Source organism: Dicentrarchus labrax, unplaced genomic scaffold (assembly GCF_905237075.1).
Source record: "Dicentrarchus labrax unplaced genomic scaffold, dlabrax2021, whole genome shotgun sequence".
In the NCBI taxonomy this organism is placed as follows: domain Eukaryota; kingdom Metazoa; phylum Chordata; class Actinopteri; family Moronidae; genus Dicentrarchus; species Dicentrarchus labrax.
The window spans coordinates 12,528,025-12,543,024 of NW_026136724.1; the positions used below are offsets into that span (position 1 = coordinate 12,528,025).

The following is a 15,000-nucleotide window of genomic DNA, read 5'->3' on the forward strand; positions in this document are numbered from 1 at the left end:
CCACATCTCTCCGTCTTTGACTGCAGCTCCTTGTCTGCTGTCTGTCTTTCTGGCCTGTTTTAGGTCTCTCCCTTTCTTGTTGGTCGGCTTTCACACCAGTCTTTTTTTCTTCTCATCTTATTCCTTCCTAATTTTCGAAGCTTTTTAAAACAACAATCTCTTTTGCTTTCGGTCCCTTCATCTCCACCTGCCTAATTCCCACTCTCACCGTCCCTTTTTTTTCTCACTGATTCAGTACTCATATCAGTCTTCTTCACCCCTTCTTTCCACGTCTCACTTTATTTCTTTCTCCCTTTCATGCCCATGTCTCCCTCTTGCTCCTTCTCTCCCAATTTCCATTTCTTCTCTCCACCACCCCTCCTTCCTCATCTCCGCGGCACCTGGTGTTGAGGTGTCGCTGAGGTACAGTAGACGGCTCTTTGAAGTCCCAGGGGCCCTCGGGGGGCTGTGTGTGTGCGTGTGTGTGTGTGTGTTTATGTGTCAGGAAACTTTTTTTTATCAGCAGCACCAGTCAGGAACATTTGGCATTGCTTTTGATTTGGGCGTCTCTAATGTTGAAACGACCTGTGTAAGTGTTCATACATATGCGTGTATTGTGTTTCCTGATTATGCAGAGCAGGGGAATTTAAACCCCTATTACGGTTGCTTTTTTTTTTTTTTTTGCTTTTCTCAACCAATCAAAGCTGCACTGTTAAAGGGATAACTCAGGTTTTTTTAATTTAAGGAATATAATTGGCATCACTAAACAGTTTTGTCTGTATAAAACAAGTTTGATTAGATTATATGAACCCTTTGGGATATGAAACTACAAAACATCCAAATAAGACAGTAAAAAAGACATTTATAATCATTCTAGTTACATATGGTTGGGATGGTATGGTCATATTGTAACTTACTGGGTTTAGGGCTGGCACAGTTGGAGAGAAGAGGGGGGAGGAGCAGAGGAAAAAACACCTCCGTCCTAAAGTCTGCTATGGTCAGCACCCAACCTGGAGAGAGAGAAAGAGAGGGTGCGGTGAGGCAGGGGAAAGAAAGAGAGAGAAAAGCAGGGAAAGAGGTCAAAAAGAAGAGAAAGGAAAAATAATTGAGGAAGAAACAGATGAGAAAAAAGTGAGGTTGGTGAGAAAGAGAGGGAGAGGGAGAGAGAGAGAGAGGAATCTGTGAGTCACTGTTTAACTGTGGGCTGCTAGAAGTCGGCTAGCCGTGTTAAAATACCGTCTGAGCACACACACACACACACACACACACACACACCCACCCACCCACACACACACCAACCCACACACCCACACACACCAAACTCCTCCAAAATACAGAAATCTGCCTTAAATTCAACAATGGTTGGCACATTACACACACACACACACACACACACACCAACCCACACACCCACACACACCAAACTCCTCCAAAATACAGAAATCTGCCTTAAATTCAACAATGGTTGGCACATTACACACACACATACACACACACACACACACACACACATTAAAAGTTTATGCAGAAATCCTGCGTCTGCCTCTCTCAGACTTTGCTGCCCAACAGACCAGCTAATTATTTTCAGTTGGACATCAGGCACGCACACACCTCTGCTGCACATTCCTCAGAAAGTAATGAGCTGCTTTTCTACAAAGGTAAGTATTTAGGCGAAGGTCAAAATAATTCTTTCCATTTCAGAAAGTCAAACTTTGCAGCAAAAGAAGGGAACAGTGACATCATCCAACTCCTAAGTGATTAATTATTGATGATCTTTCTCTGAAGAAGAAATGGGTGGATTACAGTTTGCCCTTTCTTTATTAGAACAATTCTGGCCAGAGATGGTGCTCTTGAAACAGCACATGCAACGTGATTCAGTGGACAAATTGAAATGTTGACCTGATGATGGCGTTATGAGACGTCAGAGGGTAACCAAAGTTTTTACAATTCATCTTTAAGGGGACACAAATGTTTCTACCAAGTTTTATGGCAACCCATCCAGCTGTTGAGCTATTTCACTAAAATCTTAATATGTCAATCTCACTGAGGCGCTAGAGGAAAAGTCCAAGGATGACCAAAGTCAGTAAGATTCATCCTCTGTGGACCATGAATGTCAGGACCAAATTTCATGTCAGTCCATCTGGTAGATAAAGATATATCAGTGTGGACCAACCAACCGACCAACCAACAGACATTGCTATGCCTGGAGCCACACAAAACACCAATACAAGTCACATGGGCCCAAAATGACGTCTACAATTTTACAATTTTTACAGTTTTTCTGAAAAACAACAAATTCTTACATTTGAGAAGCTTGAACCAGTGATTGCTTAGCATTTTTACAAGGTAAGTGACTGTAATGATTCATCACTAATAAAAATGTAATTGTTTTAACACTACTTTTGTGTATTTTTCAGCATCTAGACGAGAGAACCCATCACTTATTAGCTCCTTTGGGTGTTCAACTGTTCATTAATTTATCACATATTCTTATTAGGTCATTTACTGCTCTAGGCCTTTTCCTCATTAGGCAACAAATGCATTTATTAAACCATTTTATTCTAGCGTCATAGCTATATTAGTCCCAGCCTTTTCTCTCAATATTTGTGCTATCAGAATGAACCGTGTTACTAAAATCAAGATTGTTGTTATACTTTATAACACCTAGCATTAGTCCATTCTTGGCAGTTGTGCTCGATCAATGTTAGCTTCAGCCGATTGGATAAGGGAAAAAAAAACACACTAAATCTTTCATTTGAAACCGTAAGACCCTACTTCATTCACAATCAAGCCATAGACGTTGTTGCTGAATTTTTTATAAAAGCCTCAGCAATTACAATAGGAGACTGAAAATTATGCAGCATGTGATGTTGACTTCTGCTCCATATTCCTGCTTCATTCGACAATACCCAGTGGAGAAAGACAGAGGAGAGGACGGACAGAGAGAGAGAGAGGAGGGGGGAGGTGGGTTGGTGGGGGGATGACATGTGGGTTCATTTTGGGTTTCTTTTTCTTGATGTGAAACCAACGTGAAGCTCTGACAGAAATGTGACAGATACCTGCAATGTCAAAAACCGGCAGGCTCGCACACATTATAATTTGTCAGGTGAGATAGTGTTTTGGTAGCGTGGGAGGTGTGGTGCGCTCGTGTGTGCTTCCTGTCTGTGCACGTGTGATTGAAGGTGTGTGTGCATAATGCATGTACATAGACACCCAGTTATGTCTGTGCCTCTCTGCCGGCTCTCTGTACCTCCCTGTCAGTTCAGCTTGTCATACAGGCATCAATGAGGAAAAACTTTTTCTTTCTCTTTACTCTGTTTAAAATTTGTCATGCTTTTCTCAAACACAGGAAATGGGCAGAAAGGGAGACAGAAAACTGCAGCAACAGTCGAGTGGAGTTTTTATCACATAGCCGATTTGACAGGAAGCGCTGTGTGTTGGAACAGAGAGATTTCAACACGTTAACAAGCATGATTTTTCAGGGCTTTTTCTGGGTAGATGTTAGGAATGTTTGGAGGCTAACAGTGAGTGTAGGAAAGAAAAAGAGCAGGTAGAAAGAACATGTGATACGATTTTGTTGACTAGACCTTCAGTCTAAGGGCCTGTCCTCACAAATACATTTTTCTCGAATCCGGATAAATACTTTATCGTATCGGCCTCGCGTCCAGACGGATACGGCGTTTTCGGGGTGTGAAAACGGTATTTTTTGGAAACAGGTCCCAGAGTGGGAAAATCCGAAAACGCCGGATTGCCCGGAGTTGTCTGGACGCGGAAAACGAATTAGCCCCGCCTCTCTAGCCTTTAACCTCAGCTGCCGCGGCTAGACGCGCCATAACAACAACAACAATGGCGGACTACTACTACTTGTTTGTAAACAGCGCATGCTCCATGGCTTCTCTTCCGGTTTTAGTGTATTGGTGTGGCGGCGTCACAGCGCCACGTACAGGCCTGGCATATGTACTACAGCGTTTTGGGTCGTTTCTGTGAATCCGTGTGGACGCAGATATTTCTGGAAACGACGCCGTGTTTACGGAGATTTTTTTCTAAACGACATCGTATTGGGTGAGGCCGCGTATTCGTGAGGACAGGCCCTAAAACCTGCTTCACCCAAAACCAAACGCACATTTTATTGTTTTAACTCACAGAGAAGACAAACAATGTTCATTTGAAGAGGAAATAATCATTTGATGATGATTTGGCCACTGGCAAAACCAAAGCTGGACTAGCTTGACATTTTGACATATTGCTAGCTTGATATTTTGAGACCGCTGCGTATTTGATTTCTTGACGAGAGCCGGATGAGAATATTGATATCGCTCTCATTTCCGTAGGCTAAATGTGAAGCTACAGCCACGAGACGGTTAGCTTAGCATAAAGACTGGAAGCAGGGAATAACAGCTAGCCAGGCTCTGTCCGGGCTATTTACTCTGTGTTGTGATTCACACAGTCTGGGCCATCGCAAGTGGGAGACATTTAACGCTAGCCAGTTAGCCTACCACTTTTTGAATGGGATACAAACTGAACAACGCAACTAAATATCTTAAGTTGCTTAAGTTAAATAACCAGCGCTATGTGGGCATGTTGAAAAGGGGGAGAAAGTGTTTTGTGTCATAGTTCGTAGTTCACGTTTCTATTTCCTTACACAGAAACACTTTGACTTGGAATCCTCCTTTAAGCATAATTAACAATGTTATTCATCAAATCTTTTGCTAATATTTTAAATAATCTGAAGCTTGCACCCTTTTAAAACACAAATTTCAGCCCTGACCATGCTCACAAGAAATTCTGAAAATCATACCAACAATATTGAATCAAGTTATAGTTCTTTAAACAGTTAGTTTTCATGACAGGAACAGATAAACTGGTGTTACTGGAGTAATTATACACTATACAAAATAAAACGGAAAGCTGCAAGGAAAGCGTGAAGTGAAAACTGTATTGTTTCACATGTTCTAATTTTAAACTGATACATAGTGATGAATAAAAGGAAGCATAAAATGATTCAAGCATAAGGAAATTTATAGAATTAGAGCCTTGTGAACTTGTCCGCACCTGCACTGAAGTTGATTGAGCTGAAAGTCGAGTCACTTCCCGTTCAATCCAATTAACCCAGGAAGTGGACATTAAAACCGTAAGAAAATCCCCATCAAAAGGTTATTTAATATTCAATCTATAAAGACATTATTGAGACAGAGTAGCGCTCTTATCTCCCAGTAAATGAATTACAGTTTCAATTTGCATTTTGAGTGAATTGAACTGAAAGTGCATCAGACGTCCACCAGAGCTGTGGTGTGCTTGCTGATAACCAGGCTGCCAATTCAGGATTTGGCGAAAGCTACATTTACACTGCTGTAAGAAGTCTATGGCACAGGGTTAAGGAGGCAGATCTATAGACTGAGACTCAGGTTGGACAATACTCATACAGTTTGCATCAAACCTGTTTTATTGCTGGATTTTTTTTCAGGTGTTGCAATAGAGGGGCATGTATGGAAGCAATGAGGGTGAGCAGGAAAGCTACAACTTCCTCACAGAGGGGGAAATTAAGTCACTACTAAAATACCATATGCTTGTGTGTGTATGTATTTGAATAATGTGTAGCATTGAAATATTTTAGTTTGAAAATCTGAATTCATGTAGTTTCAATTCCCTTTTTTGTAGTTTAAAGTTGTGCAATTTGAAAAAAACTTTTTAATGGTTCACAAACTTAAAATGTACAATATTTAAAAGACCTGTATTCAAGTTGTTCAAATTCAGTTTATTTCAGATTTTTTTTAAATGCCATATGTAATTACCTCCAGGTCCAAACATTCATGTCAGAATTTTTTTAATTTAAAATAGAAGAGTGACATTAAGATGCCAGACTTGTCTTGCCAGGTTACTTTACTTTGTCACGCCCCTCTGCATCCTATACAGACGCTAAAGGCTACCTTGTGTGTCTGTATGTGACGCCTTCTTAACACATGGTTAACGTTGTGAAATAGGTGCAGTTCTTTGTTAGAAATTGTCAGAACTAAAATTGACAATTCAAAATTTTTAATAGGGGAATTCACACCATGTAAACTCAGGCAGACAGTTTTCAAAATATAAATTCAAATCATTAAGGCCATCCTTTACTTCCATACATGTGTTTTAATTTCTGTCAAGCATTTGGAGTATGCACTATAATGCAGCACATGTGCTGAAGGCTGCACCCAGATGTGTGCCAGCAGCTGAACTTTCCTCACCGTGGAGTGGCAAAGACCTCATCTTTCCACTGCTGCTTCGACAGATGTGATCGGACTTGAAAAAACCCGCAGTACCAGGTTTGTTTGCTACTTGAACACAGCGTGTCTCTAATATTGAGTCGTGTGAGTCATGGTTGGAAAGTCAGACTGGATTTTTATTTTGTCTCAAAAAATACACAGAAGCGTGAACTCAGTCCCTCACACAACCAGCCTGCACAATTCTAACCAACAAAATAAACCTGATTTTGGATACAGAGAGAAGAAGCACAGGAAGAATAAAAGACGAGAAAATCCAGGCAGTGATGTGTGATTGCAGCCTTAACGGAGTGAAAGAGGAAAGAGTGAGATAATTAGTGTGTTTGTGTGAGAAAGAGATTTTAAAAACAGACGAATAGAGAGAGGCATGGAGAAAGAGACATAGGAGGTGGAGTGAGAGAAGATAAAGAGAGAAACTGAGGATGGAATACAAAGCGGGCTGTGTGTGTATGTGTACACCAGGTGTGTATCTGCCGTCCCCAAGGTCCTTCTAGCTGTCTTCTCCTATTGATTAGTTAATATTGATCTGGCCTGGCACATACACTCTGACACACACACACACACACACACACACACACACACACACACACACACACACACACACACACACACAAACGCAGCATGGTTGACTTGATTTAGCCGGGCTTCGACACAGGGGGACATGGGGGTACATTGTTAATACACATGCAAGCATGAACACACACCAGCACACACAATCCTTCTATCATTTTGCTTCTTAAAATGACAACCATCTTCCTTCTGACACACAAACACACACACACAAACACACACACATGTCAAACAGAAGACACTCACTCTGCCTATTTGCTCATGTGCATTGGCTGTCTGGCAAACAGGCAGCAGAAACAATGAGAATGTATGAGACAGACTGTCAGTGGAAAACTCAAACCTGAAAGGCTTATATGTCGTAGTTTCACCAACTGCCGTATCTAAGAGAGTATGTTTTAGATGTTATAGAGATCAGTTGGGCTTGGATGAAGCTAACCCTAATTTGAAAGTGGCTGTAATCAATACTTGTTATATTAACAATGGATTACGTACGACAAAGGGCTTCCCTTTAGTTCTATTGAGCTTTAAATGAGGCACTAGCTTGTGTCCACACTAGCTTATTGTGTTTTGCTCTGTCTCACCACTCTCACAGTGTTCTTTTCAGCCACAAAAGGCAGCTTTCTTCAGTAACATATCTCTAAATAACCCATTGTATGCTACCTGCTCAGCACCAAACAGCAGACAGATAAAGTTAGCGACTAAATGGTGAACATGGTGGCGTATTTAGCAGCTAAAGAGCCAGATATTTCCCTCAAGAATTGGTGGAGGCCAAAAACAGAGCTAAAAGGAGATGGAAATTGGACTCCAAATGAATGCTAATGCTGGACTGTGTCTGCTGGATGTGTAAATTGGCAACTGTTTGCTAACATATTAGCCATATCAACTTATATAGGGATAATATTTGTGGTCAAAAAAACAATTATTTCAGGTTTAATTTCAGTTTTTGTGTTGCACGATGTTCAAACGCTACAAAGCTTTAGGGTCACAAAGCATTTTCAGCATGAGACAGGCAAACATTAGCTGTCAATTATAGACAACTGAACCAAGAGTAGCCTAAAGGCACCAGCACAACAGTAGCAGGTTTTTGTGGCTGGAGGGTCAATGGTGCAAACCCCCAGACTGGCTAGGAAAGTTCAGGTGAGGTGAATGAGTCTCCCCTCCTTCACTTAAAAGGAGAGACAAAAAAAAACCTACAGTCAAGTCAAGGTGCCCTTGAGCAAGACACCTCACCTCCAACTGCTCCTGAGCTGCTCAGTGGCAGCTGCAGAAGATTGTGTTTGTTCAGGGCAGCTCCCAGTGTGACTGTGTAGAGCTGTGTGAAGGTGAAGTAGGGCGAGGCTGTTAAAGAGTATATATGCTTGTTCTGTCTTTACACTGATGACAGGGAAGGGAAATAATGTGGAAAATACTATTAGTTAGTTCATCAACAGCTCTCTAATAAGGAGGTTTTCCTTGTCGTGACTAGAATGATGCATGATGGGACGTGGTGGCAGGTGCCTTGACACATATCAATATGTATGCCCACATTTATATACACCACACACAGATACAGTGTCACATATTTTTTTTCTTGTCCTTCATCCAGGCTCTGTGCTACTTCCTTTCTCCCCCTTTGTCTCTGAATCAGAAGAAACGCCACTGTCTGTCTCTGCCTTTAGTCTTTTGTGTGCATGCAGACACACACACACTCACACAAATACAGTACGTGCACAGACACACAAACACCTGCACCCACAGAGACACGCACACACACACACACACACACACACACACACACACACACACACACACACACACACACACACACAAATACAGTACGTGCACAGACACACAAACACCTGCACCCACAGAGACATGCACACACACACACACACACACACACACACACACACACACACACACACACACACACACAGCCTTCTGCTGCTGTGATGGCTCCGAGCTGTCAAAACATCCTTGCTTTTTCTCCCTCTCTCTCACCGAAGCAGCATGACTGAGCTTGTCTATGCAGGTTCACAGAGACTGCTGTCTATCCACCCTCACTCTCTTTCTTTCTTCCTTTCCTCCTTTCTTCTCCCTCTCTCCTACATTTGTATATCATGATTTCTCTATCTTCCTCTCTTGTCTTTTGCCTACACAGGAATCTGCATATGGAAGAAAATGTATGTGTGTGGGTCCTGTGTGTTATTCTTTTGGTGTTCCTGGTTATCATTCAACACGTGTGAATGAAATACATAATGTAAGGCTGTTTAGAACTGTCTCTTAACCAAAGTATTCACACAGACAATGCCCACACTGAAGCAGGTATATCTAAAACATTCTGTTTACCTCTGAAATAGACTTCTTCAACATCATTTTGGAGTCAATTTCTCTATTCATACTGAAATAGAATAGAACAATATGAAAATAGCTAAATCTGTCCTTTCTCCTCTTCAGTCTGAAAACTACAAAAGCCCTACATAGCCCGATTACTCTTTTGAGTCTCAGACTACGCCCACACTGAGCTTGCTCAAGATCCTGATATACTCCAGAACAGACCCAGATGTGGACAGTGGGGTGGACAGTGCACTGGGCTCTGTTCACACATGTGCATTGAGCATTTATGGTCCACCCGTATCGTCCAGTCAGTCATAAACTTTGCACTGCACATGGATGCCTGCGCGCAGCTTGCACGAATTGTTGCAGATGACAAAATCTTCACGCAGACACAGCTATGCAAGAATGATTTGAGTTCATCCATCACTCAACCAGCAAAACTGTCATCACACAACATCCAATTCTTTGTCTGTTTTGTGCTTCAGTATAGTTGAACTCACAATGTACCTGTTCTTGTTGACACATTTAGGACAACAGAAAGTCCTGCACGCCTGTGCTGCAGTCCACTGATAAAATCACTATTTTATGCTGGTAAAGTCACCAGACAGCATAAACACACCTGCGTTGTGTGATTGGCTATACTGGCATCAAAACGAGCGGCCACTGAGACAGCTTGTTTCCTCCTCTTTCTGGTACACAACACAAGACTTTTTTAAGAGGTTTGAAAAAACGTCAGTGCGGCTGGACGTTCAAAATGCAGAGGAAAAGATGTGTTTTCAAATTTCTAAAAATTTGTGTGAACATAAATGATGTCTCTAGTGTCATTACAATCTGTTACCCAGTCATCCGTCAAAGCTACATGGAATCTTTCATGCTTTTAAAAAAGAAATTTCAGCCTTAAAGTGTCTTTGACGGCTTATGTTCTGCTCCAGTATTCATTTTCCTAAACATTTTCCAAGCTCCAAATCAACAACAACAAACAAACAAACGTGTCCCATCAAATCACATGCCAAGACAGAAAATGAATTAGCTGCAACCTAAAGTATATAACACATCCAGTTTATAACGTATCCATGTCCAGAAACGAAACAATTATATTCACAGTTCTAGAGTGCGAACAAGGTAATTTTTCCTCTGAAACATGGCTCTCTGGTAAAATATGTTTCTGTCTTCTCCTTCGCTACTGGTCTGTTGGCTGCATATTTGCTTCTCCTTCTTTTACACACATACGCTCTCTCTCTCTCTCTTCTTCCCTCTTACTTTCACACAGACACACACACAGTGCTCAGAGTGCTGTGTGTTTGGCCTGCAGGGTGTGCACAGCGGGGAGGAATCAACCGTATGGCAGACATGAGGACGGAGCCAAATCTGGTTCATACACATGGTGTGTGGCCGTGCTGTCCTGTGTGTTTAAGTGTATGTGTGTGTGTGTGTGTGTGTGTGTGTGTGGTTGAAGGCCGCCTGCACTTAAATATATATATCAGGGGCAGTGGTAGCCTAAAGGTGAAAGTTGTGCGTTTTTTACTGGAAGGCTGCCGAACGAATGAATGAAAACCACTCTATATTCCTTCACCAGCTACTGTCACCGTGCCCTTCAGCAGGGCACTTAAGCTGCTACTGCTTCAGCGCAGCAATAAGCCTAATAAATGTGAAGCACAGCAATGCTAAGTAGGAGGACATATTCTCAGGACAATATTCATATTATAACTTGGTTTATTACTGCTTGGGTTATTGTGGCTATCTATGATCCATCATCTTTACCTGACATAAACTAGCATAATTTGGTATCAGGACAGTCACGTAACTATATGTTAGCTTAAAATAAGGATTACTTAATGTGATATATCAAATTCGTTATTTTCTAACAGTAAAATGTTGTAAAACAACTTCTCAGTGCTTTTCCCTGTTGCTTAATTTTGGCATTTATTTATTATTTAAAACGTCTAAAAGCAGCACAAAAGTCTCATTTACTTTTATATCAATGGGTCAGAACCTTGGAGCAAGATGGTGCTGGCAGGGACAAGACAATATCATATTTCATATCTGATTGTGGCTTTTATACTGTGTATGAAAGGTAAAGCATGTGAGCAGCATTAGCATTAGCCTGTGTGCAGAAATATAAAGGCTGACTGCATGGCTGTTTATGTGGCGCAATTCCAGGTATTATATGTGACAAGCGTGTATGTGCATGGAACGTGGAAACATCTCTCATGTCAGGAACAACAGGAGAAGCGGGTGATTCTGGATGCAGGTCCATGTCATTGCATGCATCCTGCATGAAAATGTGCATGCTATTTAATTGTACCTCCGTGTGTGTGTATGTTGTGTTTGCTGCCAGCATGTGAACACACATTGAGTGCATGTGTGTAAGAGCGTCTTGACTCGTGGTGGTTTTGTCAGTGCATGAAAATCATTTATTCATGTTTCACTCTGTGTGTGTGTGTATGTGTGTGTGTGTACGCATGCTCTAATAGATGCTCTTTGCTTCCACGTGTAGCTAAATGTTTGGCTATCATGTCTGTATCTTTGAGCACTAAATTGTCTGTTTATGTTCTCCTTACTCATCTCTTTCAAACTTTTTCCTTTCATACCTTTCCAACCCTCTTTTTCACCCCCCCTCCCCTCTCTCAGCCCCCCCTAGATATCTGTATCTCTTCATCTTATTCTTCTTGTGTGTAGAGGTTAACCCACCACGCAGCATTTCTCACATGCAGAGTGTATCTGTGTGTGAAGGAGGGTTTTTAAAAATGCATATATTCTATAAGCGGGAGGAGGAAACAGAGCGTGGTGAAAAGAAAAATACAGCCTCTGTGTGTGTTGTGTCAGTTGAGTTGACATCTGATCTTGCTGAGTATGGTAAAGAAGAAAGTGCTGAAAGTACTCTGTGTGTGGGGGGATCCTGTGTGTGTGTGTGTGTGTGTGTGTGTGTGTGTGTGTGTGTGTGTGTGTGTGTGTGTGTGTGTTTTGTGGCCTGTATGTGTCCTCATTTCTGTGTGGGTGGTAAGAGGAGGGAGTAAGGGAATAGGGTGTGTGTGAGTGCACTTAGTTTAAGTGTCAGCATGCCTTAGTTTGTGTGTGTGTGTGTGTGTGTGTGTGTGTGTGTGTGTGTGTGTGTGTGTGTGTGAGAGAGACAAGCAGGAAGAAAAGAGGGGGAGTCGGAGTGAAACAGAGGCTGAGAGATGGATGGCAGGGAGGGTGATGAGGGAGGGAAGAAGCCGAAGAGGAATGAAGGAGAGGGAAAAATTTCAGCGATTTGGAAGAAAGAGGAAAGATGGAAGTTGGAACAGAAAGAGACACTTTGAGGCGAAAGGCTGTTTCTATTCTTCACTTTCTTCCTTATTCCAATTTATGTTTCAGTATTCTTCTCAACGGTATAAATGTTATATGAACAGCGTATGTTATCATTGAATGTTAAATCAAAACTCTGTCCCTCTGCCCTCCTTTTTTCTGTTTCTCTCTTTGTCAGAAAAGCGGTCTCTCCAGAGATTTTCCAGACAAATACACCAGTTTGATCATCCTCACACACGCACACGCATTCACACGTGAACGCAATCTTCTCTAGACTTCATCTACAGGCAGCAGAAGTCCTTTACCTCTTTCTTCAGTCTCTGTGTCCTTGTGTGTATTTTATGTTTCATGTTTTCTGTCCTTGGTGTACGGTTACATCAATAGGGAAGTGTCTCCCTGAAGGAAATCTATCAATATTTCATCCCATAACTGCTGAAAATGCAAGATCGACAAGCGAGGAAAAAGGCGAGGGGAGAGGAGCTCGGCTGTAACAAGCGAGTCGTAACAACTGAATACAGATCCAAAAGCAGAGTCGGGAGAGACAGTGCAGGTGTAGGAAAACTGACTTTACTTTGTCAAAGGGCAAGTTTACAAACGTCAGATTCAGAGGCGTACGGCACGCAAGAGTCAGAAGGCTGGCAATGGGTCAATCTGAACAGGTAAAGGCAGGTAGAACAGAACAGAAGGCATGAACACTAAGGCAATAAAGTAAACTATGTCCTGTTTCCAGACCAGAAACTTTATCCAGGAGCACAACAACCCTTTGTAGGGATTCAGTAACTTAACCTTTATTTCGATTTTAAGGGATCTAGTTCTAGTTTTCTGTTAAACAGATAATACATGTCAGTTCTCCTTACACTAAAAAACCATTATTAAATATATGTTTTCTTTACTTCCTTCATATATATGGATGAAATGGGCCAGTGCTCACCAGTACTGAGTATCTGCACTTCAAATTTTTGTATACATGAGTATCCTTACTTCTTATTGAGTACTGCCACCATTTTTTTCAAGGGTTGTGCAACAGAAGTCATGAAATAATTGTCTAAAAGTAACTACTTTGATGCTCTGATGCCCCAAAATCCACCTAGTAAGTTCAGTTTTCAGACCTTAGTATTTCTAAAACCCTGCATACAGCAATGTGTAACTGCTAGCTTAACAAATAAGCAATAAAAAAACTGCAAAATAATTAGGGTTAGGGTTGTGCTAAATGACGATACTGGTTTTTGGTCCAGTTCAGGCACTGTTCATATCCTCACCTGAAAAAATTATAAAAACAAAGAGAAAAAGAAGATATGAGAAGAGGGAGGTCTGTGTTAAAGAGGTGAAAGTCAATGTTAATACCTCCACTGAACATCCTGTAGTGTTACTATGGCGCTGACACAGGACTTCAATTAAAGCTCAGACTCTCTGGCCACACACACACACACACACACACACACACACACACACACACACACACACACACGGCCATAGTGCAGACAGGCCTATTGATTTTTGCGGTAACACCATCCTGTCACCACATACAGTGGTAGGCTACCTCTGTGACCTCCCCTCCCTCACACACCTCCTCACCTCTCCTCTCCTCCCATACATGTGTAAATGTGACACTTGACACCTCTCACCTCCCCCTCACCCCTCTGTCCCCCATCTCTCATTACTCTCCCTACATCCTTTTCTCCCGCTGCTTACACGTTCCACCTTCTTCATTTCCTCAGATGCTCATTTCAGCTCCACCTCCTCCTCTTTCTCCTGCCTTCTTTCTCTCCATCCCTGCACCCTCTTCCTTTTTTCTCCTAAAAGGATTGTTGTCAGGATGAGAGAGACAGTGATTGGAGACATGGTGGGGGCTTTTGTTTTGCCAGTGCTGCACAGAGAACACACACATGAAAAGAAAGCCCCCATATAACACACAAGCGGTTACATACGCAGATAAAAAAGGACAAATATGAGAATATCTCACCGATCCCCCTGAGAGCGAGGCAGAGGAAAAAACAGAGATTTCCTGCTGTGTTTAGAAGCTTTGGCAATACTGCTCAACAGTCATGCCAATACGTGAACAGAAAAGAGCAAGAGAGAAAGAGAAGAGGAAAATACAGATATGAGGAAGTACAAAGAGAGAGAAAAAAACAGATAAAGGCTAAAAAAAACCTTCACAGGCTCCAGTAACCTTAAAGATTGATTGCAACCCCTAGGTCATGCTTATACTGGATCATGTCTTACTATATAAGATCATCAGTTAATGGCATTTGAGTGGTGAAAGCATTGCCTAAGAGTACACATTTTTGCAGACAGATCAGAGAAAGAGCCTGAAATTAGTGATTACATGTTCTTTAAGCCAAGTAGTTTATCCTTTAGCAGTATAATTTGAATATAAACTCAATTAACTTGGAATGTCTTTGAATAAATTACATTTGTATACTCAGGAATGTAACGGGAAATAAAAAGGCTGAGCCGTTTTCAAATGTTTGCAATCGGCAACTTCGCTGTTAGATGCTGCTGAGGCCCACACACTGGTCTTTTAAAATAGACCATTTGAATATAAACACGAGTTAGCATGGAAAAAGACATCTAGGATGCTCTCATA

At 41.7% G+C, this 15,000-nt stretch overlaps 1 protein-coding gene across 5 annotated transcripts in view; it reads right to left on the reverse strand.

Annotated features, from left to right (window-relative positions):
* wnt5b (wingless-type MMTV integration site family, member 5b) overlaps positions 1–15,000 on the reverse strand; it is an 80,042-nt gene that overhangs the window by 37,932 nt on the left and 27,110 nt on the right. For 4 of the 5 annotated variants that reach the window (XM_051392236.1, XM_051392234.1, XM_051392237.1 and 1 more), the window contains exon 2: positions 897–989. The exons of the other annotated variant lie outside the window; for it this stretch is intronic. The gene's annotated coding sequence lies outside the window, so the exon portion shown is untranslated. The remainder of the gene's footprint in view (positions 1–896; positions 990–15,000) is intronic. 5 annotated transcript variants of the gene reach the window in all.